The following is a 9,102-nucleotide window of genomic DNA, read 5'->3' as shown; positions in this document are numbered from 1 at the left end:
CCTACCCGGGATTACCCTACACTACCCTACACTACACTAACCTACACTTTCCTACCCAGCATTACCCTACACTACCCTATCCTACCCGGCACTACCCTACACTACCTTACCCTACACTACCCTACACTACCCTACCAGGCATTACCCTACACTACCCTACCCTACCCGGCATTACCCCACCCTACCCGGCATTACCCTACAATACCCTACACTACACTACCCTACACTACCCTACCCGGCACTAACCTACACTACCTTACACTACACTACCCTACACTACCCTACCAGGCACTACCCTACACTATCCTACCCGGTACAACCCGACACTACACTACCCTACACGACACTACACTACACTACCCTACACTACCCTATCCGGTACTACCCGACACTACACTACAGTACCCTACTCTACACTACCCTACAGTATCCTACACTACCCGACACTACCCTACAATACAATCAATCAATCAAATTTATTTTATATAGCCCTTCGTACATCAGCTGATATCTCAAAGTGCTGTACAGAAACCCAGCCTAAAACCCCAAACAGCAAGCAATGCAGGTGAAGAAGCACGAAGAATACAAAACCCTAACCCACACTGCCCTACACTACCCTAAACAACCATACCCCACACTACCCTACACTACCCTACACAACCCTACACTACCCGACACTACCCTACACTACCTTACACTACCTTACCCTACCCTACACTACCTTACACTACCTTATACTACCCTACACTAAACTACCCGACACTACCCTACACTACCTTACACTACCCTACACTACCTTACACTACCCTACCCTACCCTACCCTACACTACCCGACACATACCCTACACTACCCAACACTACGCTACCCTACCCTACCCGACACTACCTGACACTACCTTACTCTACCCTACCCTACCCTACACTACCCGACACTAAACTAAACTAAATCAAATCAAATCAAATCAAATTTATTTATATAGCCCTTCGTACATCAGCTGATATCTCAAAGTGCTCTACAGAAACCCAGGCTAAAACCCCAAACAGCAAGCAATGCAGGTGTAGAAGCACGGTGGCTAGGAAAAACTCCCTAGAAAGGCCAAAACCTAGGAAGAAACCTAGAGAGGAACCAGGCTATGTGGGGTGGCCAGTCCTCTTCTGGCTGTGCCGGGTGGAGATTATAACAGAACATGGCCAAGATGTTCAAATGTTCATAAATGACCAGCATGGTCGAATAATAATAAGGCAGAACAGTTGAAACTGGAGCAGCAGCACGGCCAGGTGGACTGGGGACAGCAAGGAGTCATCATGTCAGGTAGTCCTGGGGCATGGTCCTAGGGCTCAGGTCCTCTGAGAGAGAGAAAGAAAGAGAGAAGGACAGAATTAGAGAACGCACACTTAGATTCACACAGGACACCGAATAGGACAGGGGAAGTACTCCAGATATAACAAACTGACCCTAGCCCCCTGACACATAAACTACTGCAGCATAAATACTGGAGGCTGAGACAGGAGGGGTCAGGAGACACTGTGGCCCCATCCGAGGATACCCCCGGACAGGGCCAAACAGGAAGGATATAACCCCACCCACTTTGCCAAAGCACAGCCCCCACACCACTAGAGGGATATCTTCAACCACCAACTTACCATCCTGAGACAAGGCTGAGTATAGCCCACAAAGACCTCCGCCACGGCACAACCCAAGGGGGGGGGGGGGGGGGCCAACCCAGACAGGATGACCACATCAGTGAATCAACCCACTCAGGTGACGCACCCCCTCCAGGGACGGCATGAGAGAGCCCCAGTAAGCCAGTGACTCAGCCCCTGTAATAGGGTTAGAGGCAGAGAATCCCAGTGGAAAGAGGGGAACCGGCCAGGCAGAGACAGCAAGGGCGGTTCGTTGCTCCAGAGCCTTTCCGTTCACCTTCCCACTCCTGGGCCAGACTACACTCAATCATATGACCCACTGAAGAGATGAGTCTTCAGTAGAGACTTAAAGGTTGAGACCGAGTTTGCGTCTCTGACATGGGTAGGCAGACCGTTCCATAAAAATTGAGCTCTATAGGAGAAAGCCCTGCCTCCAGCTGTTTGCTTAGAAATTCTAGGGACAATTAGGAGGCCTGCGTCTTGTGACCGTAGCGTACGTGTAGGTATGTACGGCAGGACCAAATCAGAGAGATAGGTAGGAGCAAGCCATTGTAATGCTTTGTAGGTTAGCAGTAAAACCTTGAAATCAGCCCTTGCTTTGACAGGAAGCCAGTGTAGAGAGGCTAGCACTGGAGTAATATGATCAAATTTTTGGGTTCTAGTCAGGATTCTAGCAGCCGTATTTAGCACTAACTGAAGTTTATTTAGTGCTTTATCCGGGTAGCTGGAAAGTAGAGCATTGCAGTAGTCTAGCCTAGAAGTGACAAAAGCATGGATTAATTTTTCTGCATCATTTTTGGACAGAAAGTTTCTGATTTTTGCAATGTTACGTAGATGGAAAAAAGCTGTCCTTGAAATGGTCTTGATATGTTCTTCAAAAGAGAGATCAGGGTCCAGAGTAACGCCAAGGTCCTTCACAGTTTTATTTGAGACGACTGTACAACCATTAAGATTAATTGTCAGATTCAACAGAAGATCTCTTTGTTTCTTGGGACCTAGAACAAGCATCTCTGTTTTGTCCGAGTTTAAAAGTAGAAAGTTTGCAGCCATCCACTTCCTTATGTCTGAAACACATGCTTCTAGCAAGGGCAATTTTGGGGCTTCACCATGTTTCATTGAAATGTACAGCTGTGTGTCATCCGCATAGCAGTGAAAGTTAACATTATGTTTTCGAAAAACATCCCCAAGAGGTAAAATATATAGTGAAAACAATAGTGGTCCTAAAACGGAACCTTGAGGAACACCGAAATTTACAGTTGATTTGTCAGAGGACAAACCATTCACAGAGACAAACTGATATCTTTCCGACAGATAAGATCTAAACCAGGCCAGAACTTGTCCGTGTAGACCAATTTGGGTTTCCAATCTCTCCAAAAGAATGTGGTGATCGATGGTATCAAAAGCAGCACTAAGGTCTAGGAGCACGAGGACTACCCTACACTACCCTACAGTATCCGACAATACACTACACTACCCGACACAACCCAACCCTACCCCACACTACCCTACACTACCCTACACAACCCTACACTACCCGACACTACCCTACACTACCTTACACTACCTTCTCTACCCTACACTACCTTACACTACCTTACACTACCCTACACTACACTACCCGACACTACCCTACACTACCCTACACTACCTTACACTACCCTACACTACCTTTCACCACCCCACCCTACCCAACACTACCCATCACTACCTGACACTACCTTACACTACCCAACACTAGCCTACACTACACGACACTACCCAACACTACCCAACACCACCCGACACTAAACTACACTACCCGGCACTACCCTAGACTACTTTACACCACTCGACATTACCTGACACTACCCTACACTACCCGACACTACTCTACACTACTCTACATTACCCTACACTTCCCTACACTTCCCTACACTACCCTTCACACTTCTACCCTACACTAGCCAACACTACCCTTCACAATTCTACCCTACACTACCCTACACTACCCGACACTAACCGACACTACCCGAAACTACCCTACAAGATTCTACCCTATACTACCCGATCCTACGCTACACTACCCTACACTACCCAAAACTACCCGATACTACCCTACACTACCTTACACTACCTTACCTTACCCTATCCTACACTACCTGACACTACCCGACACTACCCTACACTATCCAACACTACCCGACACTACCCTACACTACCCTACACTACCCGACACTACCCGACACTACCTTACACTACCCTACACTACTGTACCCGACACAACCCCACACTACCCGACACTACCCGACACTACCCCACACTACCCCACACTACCCGACACTACCCGACACCAACCTACACTACCTGGCACTACCATACACTACCCGACACTACCCTACACTACCCTACAATACTCTACACTACCCCCAGCTACCCGACACTACTCTACACTACTCTACACTACCCTACACTTCCCTATACTACCCTTCACAATTCTATCCTACACTACCCTTCACTACCCGACACTACCCGACACTACCCTACACAATTCTACCTAACACTACCCAACACTATCCGAAACTACCTTACACTACCCGAAACTACCCTACACTATCCAACACTACCTGACACTAACCTCACTACCCAACACTACCCTACACTACCCAACACTAACCTCACTACCCAACACTACCCGACACTACCTTACACAACCCTACACTACCCTACTTTACTGTACCCGACACAACCCTACACTACCCTACACTACCCGACACTACCCAACACTACCCGACACTAACCTCACTACCCAACACTACCTTACACTACCTGACACTAACCTACACTACCCGACACTACCCTCACTACCCGACACTACCTTACACTACCCTACCCTACTTTACTGTACCCGACACAACCCTACACTACCCTACACTACCCGACACTACCCAACACTACCCAACACTAACCTACACTACCCAACACTACCCAACACTACCCAACACGACCCAACACTACCTTACACTACCAAACACTACCCAACACTACCCTACACTACCCGAAGCTACCCGACAGTACCCGACACTACACTACACTACCCGACAGTAGCCGACACTACACTACACTACCCGACACTACCCGACACCACCCTACACTACCCGGTACTACCCTACACTACTCTACACTACCCAACACTGTTCTACCATACACTACCAGACACTACCCAAGCTACCCTAAACAATTCTACCCTTTACTACCCAATACTATCTGACACTACCCTACACTACCCTACACTACCCGACACTACACTACACTACCCTACACTGCCCGACACTACCTGACACTACCCTAAACTACCCTACACTACCCTACACTACCCTACACTACTCTACTCTACCTAACACTAACAGACACTACTCCACACTAACTCACACTACCCTACACTACCCAACACTACACTACTCTACATTACCCTACACTTCCCTACACTACCCTTCACAATTCTATCCTACACTACCCAACACTACCCGACGCTACCCTATACCACCCTACCCGACACTACCCTACACTACCAACACTATTCTACCCAACACTACCCGACACTACCCGGCTGTGCTCTACACTATTCTACCCGACACTACCCTACACTGCCCTACACTATTCTACATTATCCCACACTACCCTACACTACCCGACACTATTCTATCCGACACTACCCTAAACTACACTACACTACCGACACTACCCGACACTACTTTACACTGCCCTACACCACATTACTTTACACTACCCTACACTACCCTAAACTATTCTTCCATACACTACTGACACTACATGACACTACGCTAACATACACTACCCGACACTACCCTACACTACCCGATACTACCCGACACTACCCGACAGTACCCGGCATTACCCTACACAATTCTACCCAACACTAGCCGACCCAATCTGACACTAACCTACACTACCCGACACTACCCGGCAGTACTCTACACTATTCTACCCTACACTACCCTACACTACCCTACAACACTTTACACTACCTGACACTACCCTACACTACCCGACACTACCCTACACTACCCAACACTACTCTACACTACCTTACACTACCCGACACTACCCTACACTACCCAACACTAACCCTACACTACCCTACCCTACTTTACACTACCCTACACAACCCTACACTACCCTACACTACCTTTCACCACCCCACCCTACCCAACACTACCCATCACTACCTGACACTACCTTACACTACCCAACACTAGCCTACACTACACGACACTACCCAACACTACCCAACACCACCCGACACTAAACTACACTACCCGGCACTACCCTAGACTACTTTACACCACTCGACATTACCTGACACTACCCTACACTACCCGACACTACTCTACACTACTCTACATTACCCTACACTTCCCTACACTTCCCTACACTACCCTTCACACTTCTACCCTACACTAGCCAACACTACCCTTCACAATTCTACCCTACACTACCCTACACTACCCGACACTAACCGACACTACCCGAAACTACCCTACAAGATTCTACCCTATACTACCTGATCCTACGCTACACTACCCTACACTACCCAAAACTACCCGATACTACCCTACACTACCTTACACTACCTTACCTTACCCTATCCTACACTACCTGACACTACCCGACACTACCCTACACTATCCAACACTACCCGACACTACCCTACACTACCCTACACTACCCGACACTACCCGACACTACCTTACACTACCCTACACTACTGTACCCGACACAACCCCACACTACCCGACACTACCCGACACTACCCCACACTACCCCACACTACCCGACACTACCCGACACCAACCTACACTACCTGGCACTACCATACACTACCCGACACTACCCTACACTACCCTACAATACTCTACACTACCCCCAGCTACCCGACACTACTCTACACTACTCTACACTACCCTACACTTCCCTATACTACCCTTCACAATTCTATCCTACACTACCCTTCACTACCCGACACTACCCGACACTACCCTACACAATTCTACCTAACACTACCCAACACTATCCGAAACTACCTTACACTACCCGAAACTACCCTACACTACCCTACACTACCCAACACTAACCTCACTACCCAACACTACCCGACACTACCTTACACAACCCTACACTACCCTACTTTACTGTACCCGACACAACCCTACACTACCCTACACTACCCGACACTACCCAACACTACCCGACACTAACCTCACTACCCAACACTACCTTACACTACCTGACACTAACCTACACTACCCGACACTGCCCTCACTACCCGACACTACCTTACACTACCCTACCCTACTTTACTGTACCCGACACAACCCTACACTACCCTACACTACCCGACACTACCCAACACTACCCAACACTAACCTACACTACCCAACACTACCCAACACGACCCAACACTACCTTACACTACCAAACACTACCCAACACTACCCTACACTACCCGAAGCTACCCGACAGTACCCGACACTACACTACACTACCCGACAGTAGCCGACACTACACTACACTACCCGACACTACCCGACACCACCCTACACTACCCGGTACTACCCTACACTATTCTACACTACCCAACACTGTTCTACCATACACTACCAGACACTACCCAAGCTACCCTAAACAATTCTACCCTTTACTACCCAATACTATCTGACACTACCCTACACTACCCTACACTACCCGACACTACACTACACTACCCTACACTGCCCGACACTACCTGACACTACCCTAAACTACCCTACACTACCCTACACTACCCTACACTACTCTACTCTACCTAACACTAACAGACACTACTCCACACTAACTGACACTACCCTACACTACCCAACACTACACTACTCTACATTACCCTACACTTCCCTACACTACCCTTCACAATTCTATCCTACACTACCCGACACTACCCTACACTACCAACACTATTCTACCCAACACTACCCGACACTACCCGGCTGTGCTCTACACTATTCTACCCGACACTACCCTACACTGCCCTACACTATTCTACATTATCCCACACTACCCTACACTACCCGACACTATTCTATCCGACACTACCCTAAACTACACTACACTACCGACACTACCCGACACTACTTTACACTGCCCTACACCACATTACTTTACACTACCCTACACTACCCTAAACTATTCTTCCATACACTACTGACACTACATGACACTACGCTAACATACACTACCCGACACTACCCTACACTACCCGATACTACCCAACACTACCCGACAGTACCCGGCATTACCCTACACAATTCTACCCAACACTAGCCGACCCAATCTGACACTAACCTACACTACCCGACACTACCCGGCAGTACTCTACACTATTCTACCCTACACTACCCTACACTACCCTACAACACTTTACACTACCTGACACTACCCTACACTACCCGACACTACCCTACACTACCCAACACTACTCTACACTACCTTACACTACCCGACACTACCCTACACTACCCAACACTAACCCTACACTACCCTACCCTACTTTACACTACCCTACACAACCCTACACTACCCTACACTACCCAACACTACACTACTCTACATTACCCTACACTTCCCAACACTACCCTTCACAAATCTACCCTACACTACCCAACAGTACCCTTCCCAATTCTACCCTACAGTAGCCGTCACTACCCTTCACAATTCTATCCTACACTATCCTACCGTACCCGACACTACCCGACATTACCCTACACGATTCTACCTTACACTACCCTACACCACCCTACACTACCCTAAACTACCCTACACTACTCTACACTACCCGACACTACCCCCTTACTACCCTACAATACCCGACACTACCCTACACCACCCTATACTACTCCACACTGCCCTACACTACCCTACACTAACCGACACTACTCCACACTACCACTCTACCGAGCAATACCTCAAGACTTCCTTAATATTGGACATCTCACACCAGCTGTTATTGACAAATAGACACACACCACCAGCACTTGTCTTACCAGACGTAGCTGGTCTGTCTTGCCGATGCAAGGAAAACCCAGCTAACTGTATATTATCTGTGTCATTGTTCAGCCACCACTCATTGAAACATAAGATATTACAGTTTTTAATGTCCCGTTGGTAGGATAGTCTCGAACTGAGATCATCCAGTTTATTCTCCAGTTATTGCATGTTGATCAATAGAAAACATGGTAGAGGAGGGTTACACACTCGCTGACAAATTCTCATAAGGCACCCCGATCGACTCCCCCTGTATTTCCATCTTTCTTCACGGGAATGACAGGGATTTGGGCCTGGTCTCAGAGAAGCAGTATATCATTTGTCCAGTTCGAGGTGAGTGCTCTGATATCCAGAAGCTCTTTTCGGTCATAAGACAAGGTAGC

This window comes from Oncorhynchus mykiss, chromosome 17, assembly GCF_013265735.2.
Source record: "Oncorhynchus mykiss isolate Arlee chromosome 17, USDA_OmykA_1.1, whole genome shotgun sequence".
Lineage (NCBI taxonomy): Eukaryota > Metazoa > Chordata > Actinopteri > Salmoniformes > Salmonidae > Oncorhynchus > Oncorhynchus mykiss.
Note: the sequence above shows the minus strand (reverse complement) of the source record.